Source organism: Melospiza melodia, assembly GCF_035770615.1.
Source record: "Melospiza melodia melodia isolate bMelMel2 chromosome 7 unlocalized genomic scaffold, bMelMel2.pri SUPER_7_unloc_1, whole genome shotgun sequence".
Taxonomy (NCBI): Eukaryota; Metazoa; Chordata; class Aves; order Passeriformes; family Passerellidae; genus Melospiza; species Melospiza melodia.
The window spans coordinates 7,513,459-7,526,268 of NW_026948497.1; the positions used below are offsets into that span (position 1 = coordinate 7,513,459).

The 12,810-nt window shown below is 52.6% G+C and overlaps 1 pseudogene; it reads right to left on the bottom strand.

Annotated features, from left to right (window-relative positions):
* Positions 1 to 12,810, bottom strand: part of LOC134432881 (zinc finger protein 208-like) — a 1,008,692-nt pseudogene that overhangs the window by 866,285 nt on the left and 129,597 nt on the right.

Below are 12,810 nucleotides of genomic sequence, written 5' to 3' on the forward strand. Positions count from 1 at the left end.
GATTTCACAATCTGTACTGTGATTTCACCGCCTGCTCTATGATGTTACTCAGTCACCCAGGGATGTCACAACCCACTCTCTGATGCCCCAGTTCCACACTCTATGATGGCAGAATTTGCTCTATGGCCTCATACCCTACTCTATGACATCACAGGCAGCTCTGTGCTGTCACAATCCCCTCAGTGATGTCACAAACCCTGTCTGTGATGTGATATTGCCACTCAGTAATGTCACAGCACACACTATGACCTCACAGCCTCCTCTGTGCTGTAACACAGTTCCCTCTATGATGTCATAGCTGCTCAATGACCTCACACAACAACCTCTGTGATGTCATAGCCCAATCTGTGACCTCACACAGCCCACTCTGCGCTGTCACACAGCCCCTTGCTGACATCACAGATGCTCTGTGCCTCTATGACACAGCCACGGAGGTGCTGCTGTGACACAGCCCCCTCGAGGCCATCCCACAGCCCCTGCCAGTGCTGAGCACATGTGAGCTCTGTCTGTGCCCTGCTGGTGTCCCTGAGGGGCCCTGGCAGTGCCCCAGCCCTGCTGGGCTGTGCACAGGAGCTGCTCCTGGCCAGAGATGTCTTTCTGCAATGCTGCCCTTGCCAGGAGCTGCCTCTGGGCCAGGAGCCCGGCCCAGCTCAGCAGCACAGACACAGCACAGGGACTTTAATGACCCTCTGGGGCTTTGGTGCTCTTTGCATCAGACTCAGTCCCACATAGTGCGCCAAAAAATTCTCAGGGACTCAATAGGGAGTGAAACTTAAGTTTCTCCTACTTTAAATAGATCCATCTGAGGGACAGGCCTGGGAAAGTGTCCCCAGGTTCCAGGTACAGCAGAACACTGGTGGCAGGGATGACAGATGGGGACAAGCAAGGGAAAGGTGTCTCTGGTGCTGAGCAAAACTGCGCCTCTGTCCCAGCCCAGCAGTGTCTGCCAGTCCCTGGCACAGCACAGGCAATGCTCCACAGCCACCTCTGCAGCCCCAGCCCAGCTCCTGAGGGACCAAATGAGCCCAAGTCCCAGCTGGGGGAAGGGCCCAGGAAGAGCAAGGGGAATTTGAGGCTGATCACAAGTCACGCACACATCTTGACCCTATCTCCTCTTGGAATTTCCATCTGAACACTGCTGGAATCCAGGAGTTGGTAGCTGTGTGTGTGCTCCTCTCTATTTTCTTTTATTACTTTCTATCTTTCTGTGTTTTCTTTTCCTTCTTCTAATTCCCTCTTCTTGCCAATTTGGAGTAATTTAAAATTGAACACGCTTACAGTTTCTGAAGGTGAAGGGGCCAAGTTAATGCTTTGAGAAGTGTTTTGTGTTGATTGAATGCCATATTAAACCTTTTGACAAAGTTTCTCTGATTTTCTAAGTTTCCAGTAAAAGCTGTTTTGTTGTTTTGAGCTCCTAAGAATCTTTTGTTGATATTTCTCCAGTGAGTCCAACTCAGAGTACACAAAGAATCGTAATTAATTTTAAATTGCTCCTTGAGAGAGTTGTTTAGTGGATGGGAGTCAGGGCTTGTGTGTCCTGCTTGGCACAGCCCAGGCAGGGCTTTCCCAGCCACATTCCACACTCCATTTCCCAGCTGGAGCCGCTGCTGCCTCTGAGTTGTGCTGCCCCAGCGCCAGGGACGCTCTCCTTGTCTGCCCATTCCCCCACGGTCTCTGGGCAGGGATGGCCTCAGTGGGGGCTGCTGACATCCTCAGCACCTTGGAGGCTGCTGCTGAATTTTCCTGCTCCAGAGGCTTGCTCAGCCTTCAGCTCTTGAGTGCAGGAATTCAGTGTCCCAGGGCTCATTAACATTCAGAACAGCTGAACAAGCCAAGCCTCTGGGAATAATTTGATTTCAGTTTCCAAATCTTGTGTGGTTAAAAAGAGAGATTTCAGAAGTGTGTTCAACTGAATATGTTCTATTTAAAAATACTGTGAGAAAACATTTTTTAGGACCTGTTTAGGTCTTTTTTTTTTTTTCCCTGTTAATAGCAATCTCCACTTGACATTGAAACCAAGTACCTCCTCATGCAGTTTGAATAGATATGAAAATCAAGACCCTTCATGGCTGACAATCAATCAGACTCTGTCCCTACCCCCACCCCACCATTTCCCCCATCCAAGCCCTGGCACTCAGAGCAGCCTTGTGCAAATCTGAGCTCCCTCCAGCCCAGGCTGCACCTGCAGCTTTCAGCTCCTTGGCTCCAACTCCCACCTGCTTTCCTTGGAGAAGGAGCTGCCTGAGACACAGAGAGATGTTCATTTGTTGTCCGCCAACAAAGCCAAGGGAAGGCACAGCTCCATCAAATGCAGAAGTCAGTCTTGTCCCTGGATCTACCCCGCACCTGATCCCCACAGCCTCTCCTGTTTCCTTCATTCCTCCTTTGCCAGGGACTTTGTGGGACAAGGGAGCTCTGCTCTGGCTCTGGAGGAAGGTGGAAGTGCCACCACTGGAGTGGGAAACACAGCTCATCAGGGTTTCTGTCCTTTGTGGGTCAGGAACTGATGAGACTCAGAGGCACAGAAAGTTTCTCTTCTTGGCCAAACAGACCACAGCTGAACAGGATACAATTTAATAACAATCACGCTCTTCCCTGAGGTATGTGCAATGTCCCAGCAGCATCTGGTGAGTCCACCATCCACAAGTGATTTCCATAATAAAATTAATTTCAGACAAACATGGTTCTGTGGTAGATATAAACACAATTAAATTCTTGTATCAGGATGCTTGTCCTGGAGTGGGGGCAAAACAGCTCCAACAATTCCTGATTTGCAAAGCTGTCAGTGGTGGATGGAGAAGGGAAGTCAGGCTGCTTTTGGTGTTGAGGAAATGCTGAAATCAGCCTGACTCATTTCATCTCCTCCCGTCCTGGCTGATCTCCCCTCTTTCCCCTTCCACCCACTGGCTTTTGTCTCCCACCAGGCCCCCTGGTTAAGAGCCTGGCTCTGTGTTCTCCATCCCCTCCTCGCTGGCACTGCCAGGCTGGCATGAGGAGCCCCTCAGCCTTCCCTGCTCCAGGCTGGACCAGCCCAGCTCCCTCAGCCTCTGCTCACAAGGCCAAGGGCTCCAGCCCCACCCTGGAGGCCCTTCCCAGACCCTGCTCCAGCTGCCAGACATCTCTCCTGCCCTGGGGAACCCAACCCAGGCCACAGTGACCTGGATAACCCACGTCCTTGATGTCCTGGTCACACAGCCCTGGCCCCTTGTCCCCTGTCAGGCTTTGGGGTGGATCCTGTGGAACATCATTTGGTGGAGCCTGTGGCTCCAGGTGGGCCGGGGACATCCCAGGGGACAGGGACCCTGCTGGGCATGAACAGCATTGGACTTGTTGGGAGAAACTGTGAGGGGAAACTGGGGCAGAGTGATCAACCCAGTGACCTGACACAGCCCTGCTGGGATGTCACACAGCCCCTCTGGGATGTCACAGCCAACTCTGTGATGTCAGACCTCTGCCCTGTGATGTCACAGCCCATTTTCTAATGTCACACAGCTGGTCTCTGATGTCAGGGCCAACTCTGTGATGTCATATTCTGCTCTGTGATGTCAGATCTCTGCCCTGTGATGTCACAGTTGGCTCTGTGATGTCACAGAGGCAGTCTATGATGCCATAGCTTTTCCATGACCACACATAACCCGCTCTGTGATGTCATAGCCCAGTCTGTGACCTCATGTTACCAGATGATAAATTGTCTCCACCAGGTGAGCTGACACCTGGACCTTGTTCTCCAAAACCCCAGGCCTTTGGAAACCACACAATGCCCATTGTGTGAGAAGGGGAACTGGAAGTTCAGCAGCCTCAGTGTCCTGCCAGCTCAGCCAGGCCCACTGGAACATTGGGATCCACGACCACCAGGGACCACCAGAGAGACCCCAGGACAGAAGAACTCATGGGTAATGGAGATGGGAAATATGTTAATTATTTTGGGGAAACCATTATCATATTTATGTTTAGTCTGGGAAAATCAGTGAATATGTGTGCAATATACAGAATATAAACAGAAACTTTCCTGCACTCAGCATGCACAGCTTTGGGTGGAGGTATCCCCTATGCATCCAGCTGAATAAAGAATGCAGCGTCTTAATGCTACATTGGTGTTAAGGAGTTTTCTGTTTTACTGAATTTTTGGTAACACTCCCACTGCCAAGGAAAGCTCTGTCTGCTGCTGTTCACAAACAGAGAAGTGCTGGTGGCAGATGTGGGGCTCGGAGGCTGCCTGGGGCACAGTGACCATGAAATAATCAAGTGTTCAATGTTCTGTGAAAGAAGGAGGGGCATCAACAAAACTTCTACACTGGAATTAGGAAGGGCAGACTTTGGCCTATTTAGGATGCTGATTTTGGGAGTACCAGATTAGGTCCTGATTTTTTAAAGGAAAACATCCCTTAAAAACAGAGGGGTCCAGGAAGGATGGACACATTTCAAGATAGTAATCTTAAGGGGGAAGGAGCAGCCTGTCCCAATGTGGCAAAAGATGAGCTAGTGCAGAAAATGACTGGCCTGGCTGGCCATGGAGATTTTGTGGGAACTCAAGGGTAACAAGAGGTGCATCAACTTTGGACAGAAGGTCAAGCAGCTTAGGAAATGTTTAAGGATGTTGTGAAGTCGTGCAGAAAAAAAGTCAAGAGGTGAAACCTCAATTAGAGTTTAACCTGATCATTTCCGTGAAAAAAAAAATAGACAATGATTCCATAATTAAATTAATAGTAAAACATAGGGTAAGGAAAACCTCTACTCTTTATTGGATGCAGTGGGGAATATAGTAACTAAAGATAAGGAGAAGGCAGAGCTACTTAACATCTTGTTTCTCTCAATTTTCGATATTAGGGCAGGCTGTCCTCAGGACAAGTGCTCTGCTGAGCTGGTGGATGGGCACAGGGAGCAGAACAGTCCCCTGTAATCCAGGAGGAAGGCGTTGGTGACCTGCTGAGCCACTCAGATGCTCACAGGTGTGTGGGATCAGATGGGATCCATCCTAGGGGGATGAGGGAGCTGGTGGATGAGCTCCCCAAGCTGCTCTCCATCATTTACCATCAGTGCTGGCTCAGCAGGGGGGGCCCAGAGGACTGGAGGTGCCAGTGTGAGCCCATTGCTAAGAAGGGCTGGAAGGAGGAGCTGGGGAACTCCAGGCCTGTCAGCCTGCCCTGGGTGCCCAGCAAGGTTATGGAGCAGATCACCCTGAGTGCCATCACAGGGCACCCACAGGATGGCCGAGGGGTCAGAGCCAGCCAGCGTGGATTCCAATGTCTGCATGGAATGGTCTGGATGAGGGGATTGTGTCCAACATCAGCAAATCTGCAGATGACACCAAACCGGGTGTGAGTTTGGATCTGCTGGAGGATGGAGGTAGGAGGGCTCTGCACAGGGCCCTGGACAGGCTGGATCCAGGACCCAAATCCAACAAGGTGAGGTTTAACAAGTCCAAGTGCCGGGTCCTGCAATTGGACCACAACAACCCCTGCAGCAGTACAGGCTGGGGACAGAGTGGCTGGAGAGCAGCCAGGCAGAAAGGGACCTGCAGGGACTGATGGACAGCAGTCTGGGCATGAGGCAGCAGTGTGCCCAGGTGGGCAAGAAGGCCAATGGCTCCTGGCCTGGATCAGGCATGGTGTAGCCAGCAGGAGCAGGGCAGGGATTTTTTCCCTGGGCTGGGCCCTGGTTGGGCAGCACCTCGAGTGCTGCGTCTAGTTCTGGGTCCCCTGGGGTGGGGAATTAGAAGAAATTTGTATCAGGAAGAGTAAAGAAAGCCAAGGTGAAGCAAGGGAAATGCTCAGGGCATTTTGGGAGTGGCTGCCAGGCAGCCCTGGCTCTGAGCAACAGCATCTGCTGTGGCACAGGAAACTCCCAGCTGACGGGAACAAACTAACTGGCTGACTGCAGAAGCCATGACAAACCTGAGTGGTTTCCCTGGTGTCCCCAAGCCCTTGCTGGCCCCATGGGCTGATGGCATTTGTGCTCCCTCAGGTTCATGTCCCCACAGCAACAGCATGGGGGTGCTCCCCCTGCTGTGTGCAATGCAAACAGGGGCTGCTGAGCCAGTGCTGCCGTGTGAGTGCCTGCAAGGATGGGGCACCTGCGTGAGCTGGAGGAGAGGCCAGGGCTGCAGAGGGGGAATGTTGTTGGCAGCTGCATCAGGACGCTCTGGGACGCTGCCCTGGGCTGTGCAGTGCACTGGGGATGGATCAGCCCCTGCTCTGCTGCTCCTTCCTATCTGCCCCAGGGCCCTTGCAGAGCACCAGCTGTGTCTGTCCTCAGCTGCTACGGCAACCCTCAGGACAAAGCGGTGCTAGGGCTGCTCCAGGTACAATTCCAGTGACACTCGTTGGTGCCACCAGGTGCCATGGCAACGGCCATGGGGACCCGTTCCTTGGTTTGGTGCCATGGCAACCAATGCCCGGCCCCATTGTGATGGTTGGTGGCCATGGAAAGCTGCCCAGGTCCCTTGCTCAGGGCTGGTGTCAGTGCCTAGAGCCAGAGGGGATCCCTTGCTGGGGGCTGTGCCATGGCCACCTGCCCCATGCCGCGCTGGCCGCTCAGGCACCAGGAACCAGCAGCCACCGGCACTGCCAGGGCCAAAGGCCAGGTCAGCCAGACAGAAAGGGACAGGGCTGGGCAGTGTTTCCATGGCAACCGGCACTGGGGGGACACCTGGGTCACCTGGCCTGGCAGTTGCCATGGAAACCCCTGGCAGGCACTGAGGGCACAGCCCCTGGCACTGAGACACTGCTGGGCCGGGTGCTGAGCACAGGGCTGAGCACGCAGAGATGGTTTTGTTCTTGCTGAGCTGCAGCACAGCCAAGGCCTGTCCTGCCCCTCGTCCAGCCATGCTGGGGAGGGGCTGGGGCTGCGGGGGAGCTGGGCAGGGGACACAGCCAGGACAGGGGACCCCAACTGAGCCCGGGCATACCCCAGACCAGAGCACATCATGCTCAGGGTATGAAGGGGGGAACAGGGAGGAAGGGGGGAATTTTGGAGGGAGGGCTTTTGCCTTCCCAGGGAACACTTAGGCAAGAGGGGGCCCTGTTTCACCAGTGGGCAGAGTCACTACCAAAGACACAGACACCAACTCAAGGAATTGTGTCATTTATATCATGCACAGCTGCAGAGATTTACAAAAGGATAAGCTCAGCAAAGCACATCATCATTAGCAAAGAATTACAAAAGAAGCTCAGCAATCCATCATAACCTATCATTACATTTTGATGACCAATTCCTTGGTGAAACACCAGAGGTGTTTGTGGCAGACAAAGATTCTGGCTGACTATCAAGGTACACCTTACAGACATCAGCAGTACTTTAGTGACACTGTTCTTCATTCTTTTTTCTCAATCTCATTCCAATTAGGAACAAGAATTCTGTTGGCCATGGAGCTGGCACCGTTTTAATTCCAGAATAATGCCCCCAGGCCCTTTGCTGTTCAGCTTTACCATGCTGTCTGTGGCTAACAAGGCCTGGGGGGCCCTTTCCCCTCTGGCTGGAAGGGGCCGGGTCCCAGTCCCTGAGGGGCACCCAGGCTCCTGGATGGAATTCCTGTGCAAGTCCCTCAGTGTCACAGCAGCCTTCCCATGGAGCCCTGTGGATCAGAGCATGTTCCAAAGGGGCCCTTGGGGCAAACAGGGAGATCTGGTCTGGCAGGATGTGTAAAACAATATCCTGGCAGATCTACTTGTTCTCACACAGAATCCTTGGCTGCAGGGACGCATTCCCATTGTTCCTGCCCAGGGTTCAGGACTCAGAGTTGTCTTTCTTAGGAGCTGCTCCTTCAGCTGCCTCGGGAGGGCCATTTGGCCTTGGGACCCACACTCTGGCTCCATTATTAGGGCTGCTGCATCCAAACCCTTTATCTCCACAAATGGTGGTGACTGGAGGTGGATCTCCTGTTTTCACAATCGTTCTTAAAATTGCAAAATCAATAATTGTGCTACCCTGTCATGGGGTTGAACAATCCAATCTTGTTTGTTATTGTTTACAGAATTACTGTAATTTCTCCTTGATATTCTGCATCATTTCCTACTGCCATGACAGGAACACTTTGCAAGGCCAAGCTCCAAGGGAGCAGTTACCAAAGCAAAGTGTCCTGGAGGAATCTGAATTCCTGTTTCAGTATTGATAGCTCTCATTTACCTTGAATTTCTCCTAATGAATTCCAATGCATGAAGGCCCAGCCCTGCAGCCTCTGGGCTGGCCCTGCCAGGGGCCATCACAGCCAGAACAATTTCCCAGGCAGCCCAAGTCTCACTGCCCATGGCTGGATTTGCAAACTGGGGGCAGCCGTGCACAGCCAGGGGGTTCCATTTCCCCAGTGGGCCATTGTGAAGGGCATGGAGCACATCTGGGAGATGGGTTCTCCATGGGCAAAGGTTCCCATCTCCTCATTTTTCCAACTGCTCTTTTAACAACCCCTTCACCCTTTCAAACAATTCTGCAGCTTGGTCATAATCTGGTACATGAAAAACCCTGCAGGCAAAATCACTGTATTTTTCACAGGAACAGACAAAGCACTCTGCATCACAGTATCAGCAAACCCTGCAAAAATAGCCAATTTCCTCCCTTTCTCCCGTTTTCATTGTATACAATCTCAAAAAGTTGACCACTGACATTAGGGTCCTGGCCAATCCTGTTCTGTAGAGTATTTAGTGTTACATCCCTGAGCAGCCAAAGCTACCAAATTAGTATTGTCAGCACTATTTCACATTATTATATAATTTTATACATAGATAGTGATATAGAAATATAGATAGATACAGACATAAATAAATATATATAAATAGATATACTGAAGTCTTATACTATAAATACATATATAATTATTATGTATATAGATATTTCACTTGCACAAATGCATCTGAGCTCAAGATTAAAACCTTCTTCTCTTGCTCCATGTGGGAGAATTCCAACCATAATTGTTTCTTCTGAAGGTGCTGTTTCCTACGTACTCTTAACAAATTCATCTTTGTCTGCCCAAACCCACAAAGTCTTTCCCTTTTCCATGTGCAATTTTTGGATGCATTTGAAGCCATCCAGGGGTGCAGCTTCTTTTACCCGACTGCCCCTCTGCCCACACAGGGATCCAACCTCAGCCCACTCCAGAGCCAGGGAACTCCAGGGAACGGCTTCCCAGCTGGGAATTTCTGATGGGACTGATTCCTCACATTGACACTGAACAAGTGACATTTTGTTGGGATCTGGCCAGACTGGGCCAGGTTTTTTTTACCAGAGGGCAGGGTCAGCACCAAAGACACAGACTCCAACTGAAGGAATCAGTGTCATTTCCTGCAGCTCAGAGCAGCAAAGAATCACAAAAGGAGCAGCTCAGCAATGTACCCAACCATCCCCACCAAAGATTGCCTGCCGTGATTAAGAAAGATCCAGCAGCATTTACCCTCAGCCTTTACCATCCCCCAGACCCACACAGCAGCTGGGGAAGCTGTCACAGCCAAGGGCTGCAGAGCCACTCCTGGGCACTGGGAATTCCTGCAGGTGCTTCCAGCCTCAGGTGAGGCTCCAACCCCGCTGGGAGAGGGCCCAGCTCTGACAGTGCTGAATGAACAAACTGAGAGCACTGCTAGGGTGGCAACATCTGCATTCATCCTCCTCTTGGGTCCTCCCAAAGCCTGGCCAGGGCTCAAGGAGGAACCAAGGGAGCTGACTTTGCTCCTTCAGCCCCGAACAAGGCCAGATGTCAGATTTCATGGCCTTGTCTGGCTTCTAAATACACAAAGGTCAAGACATGTTTCACTAATGAGTGGCTACATCAATCTCAGTGCTAAAGACCATGCAGATTTCATTAGGGAGCAGATACAAAGATAACCTTTGCTTGGAAGGTTGATCCAGAGGCCACCTTTGGCTCAGGGCCTGCTGTCCAGGCCTCACTCAGGGCTGGTGTCCAGGCCTTGGCACTTCAGGGACGTGGTTTAGTGCTGGGCTTGGCACTGCTGGGTGACCGGCTGCACTGGGTGAGCTCAGAGGGCTTTTCCAACAGAAAGGATTCTGTGATTCCATCATTATATCCACTGCATTCAGCTGGGGCTATTTTAACAGCAATCCTTTGCTCCAAAAGTTCCCTCTTGCCCAGCTCCTGTGGCCTGAGGCTTCAGCTCCTTCAGCTCCGGGTGCTGAGCTGCTCATGCTGAACGAAATGACTTGGAGAGAAGAACACAGTCCATGCAATCCCTTCTGGGACACGGATGGGGGAAACTGTGCAAACAGGAGCATTGTTTGCTGTGGCCTCCTCTCTGCCCTTCACGCCATTCACTGCTTTGAACCAGCCAAGAGCTTTCTCCAAGAGTGCAATGCAGCAGCTGTTCCTGCTCCCAGGCCTGGCTCTTCCCAGTCTCTGCCCTTGCCTGCTTCTGTCCCTCTTGCTGTGTCCTCTGTTCCCCCAGGGCTCGCTGGCTGCTGCCCAGGACTGTGGCACTGGCACAGATCCAGCGCTCCAGAGCCTCCTTTCTGTGCCCTTGCAACTGCCTGGGCACAGCAGCCTTTTCCATCTGGAAGCTCCCCATGGACAGGGAGTGCCCAGCTCCGTTCCTTGCACAGCCTCCAGGAGCCCAGGGCTGCCATCTCCAGTCCCTGCTGGCACCGGGGGCTCCCAGGTGCCTCAGGCTGCTGTGACACCGCTGCACATGGGAGGGAAGAGGGGCAGGGGCTGTGCTCAAAGTCAGCTCCATGTGCTGCTGCTGCTGCTGCTGTGGGGTCATTTGCGCAGCCCTGTCTGCCCAGAGTCAGGGATCAGATCCTGCCAGTCTCTTCCAGCCCTGGCTGCTCAGAGTTTGGGCCTTGGAGCCTCAGGTGGCCAAAGGCAGCTGCTGATGGTCCCTCTGTGTGTGCCCGTGTTCAGCAGTGCTGCTCCATCAGTCTGTGCCCAGCAACGGGGAAAAGCCTCAGCCCTTCAGGGCCAGGAGCTGCCGAGCTGTGCCTGAGCAGCTCAGCCAGCAGGAAGGGAGCTGCTCCACACGGAAACCAGGAGCAAAGGACATCCCTTTTGTAGGACATGTTTTCTATTTAGAGGGAAAAAAAGGAAAAAGGAAAAAAATAGGTAAATTGTAAAAGATAAGAATAAAATCCAAGTGTTAGTGAAAAAACATAACACAATGTTAGTGAAAAAACCAAAACATAAATGCAAAGATACATTCTTTGCATTAAGAGGTAAATGATCTTTTTCAAAAGAGAACTCAGTTCTTTACATCGTAAATGTGCTGATGGCATGGATCCATCTTACTGACCTCAGCAGCCTCTTAAAAGATTTGGGGCTTTGTTCCCAACACTGGTATTTGAAACTGTGGTCGAAGCAAGAGGAAATTGCTTTGTGCCCTTCCAGCTCCAAGCAGGACTGGGAATGGAAACTCTGTCAAAGCCCAAATCCTTTAGAAGATGACCTTCCTTCTCACCCTGCAAATGAGCTGCACATTCCCTTTGAAACTGCCAAGAGTTTCTTAGAGTCACAAAGTCCCACTTACGGCTTTTTGCTCAGGTTTGGAAGTGCAGAAGGTCAATTCTCCATCCACCACCTCCAGACTGCACTGCCTCAGGAACACGGCCCACTCGCCAGCCTTTGGCCCACTCCTGGCACTGCTAGAGGAGGAACAAAGTGCAACTGCACAATTCCAGCCAATCAAGAAGGAAGAATGAGACAGACAAAACACCCTGTACAGATCCAGGCATTCAGCTGGGACTGTGGAGAGTTTGGGTCCTTGCCAGTTGGATGCGTGTCCCCAGCTGCAATCTCTGGGCCTGCAGCAGAGTCCCACTCACCTGCCAAAGCAGAAAGCTCAGGCGCTGTGCTCACAACGGGCTCATCTGATGCAGAGCTGTCAGAGCAATGTGAGGGCAGAGCCAGCCCAGCTGGGCCCAGGGCTGAGCCCAGCAGAGCCCTGGCAGAGCCCAGAGCAGCCACAGCACCCGCAGAGCCCGGCTGCAAGGAGAGAAAGCAGAAACCGCCCGTCAGCTGAGGGCTCCTGTGCCCTTGTGCCAAGGCCTGCGGTGCCCAGGCCATGCTGGCTGTGCCCAGAGCTGTGCCCAGAGCTGCCCATCCCTGCTGCCTTTGGCACAGAGCAGGAGGGCAGCACATGTGCCCAGCCTGCAGCCAGCCATGGCACATCCAGCCCTCAGCAGCTGCCCAGAGCAGGATGCTACTTTGCTCGCTGCCAGCTCCCAAAAGCTCTGATCCCACCCTGCCAAGCACACAGGGACCCACCTCACGCCACCCACGGCTGGAAGAAAAGCTGCTCCCAAACCATGGCCTCAGCCTTCTCCAAGGGCACGGCCCATCCACGCCACAGCTGCTCCCAAGCACTTCCCCATCCACACTGGACCACCTCGAATGCTTCCTCTGGAAAAACAAACAACACATTATTGAAAAGAGTTTCGAGACAAAAAGGGAAAACAAGAAAAACGGTAAATCTCTTATGTCTGTCAGGGCCTTGAGGAAGGCCCAACCCCTACATGGTAGGGAAAAACCCAGCCATGTCTGTGAGAAACCCACACTTTCTCTCTTCCCCCCTGCACTGCCCCCCAAAATCACAGTGGCCCCGAAGCATACAAGGGCAGTGGAGCAGCCCAGCCCTTCCTTGCCTGCACAGCAAAGCAGCTGTGCACAGGTTCTGGAGCCCCACCTCTGCTCCCACCATGGGGTTTGTTTGTGTCGGGCTGGCTGCCCCAGCCCCAGCCCGGGGCACGGTGGGTGCTGGGGGCTGTTGGCAGAGCCAGGAGCCCACTCCCATTTCGTACCCACACCAGCCCATCCTCCCAGCCCTGCCAAAAGCAGCTGGGCAGCAACTGAAGAATGAGCTGCATCTGCCCCAGCAAAGG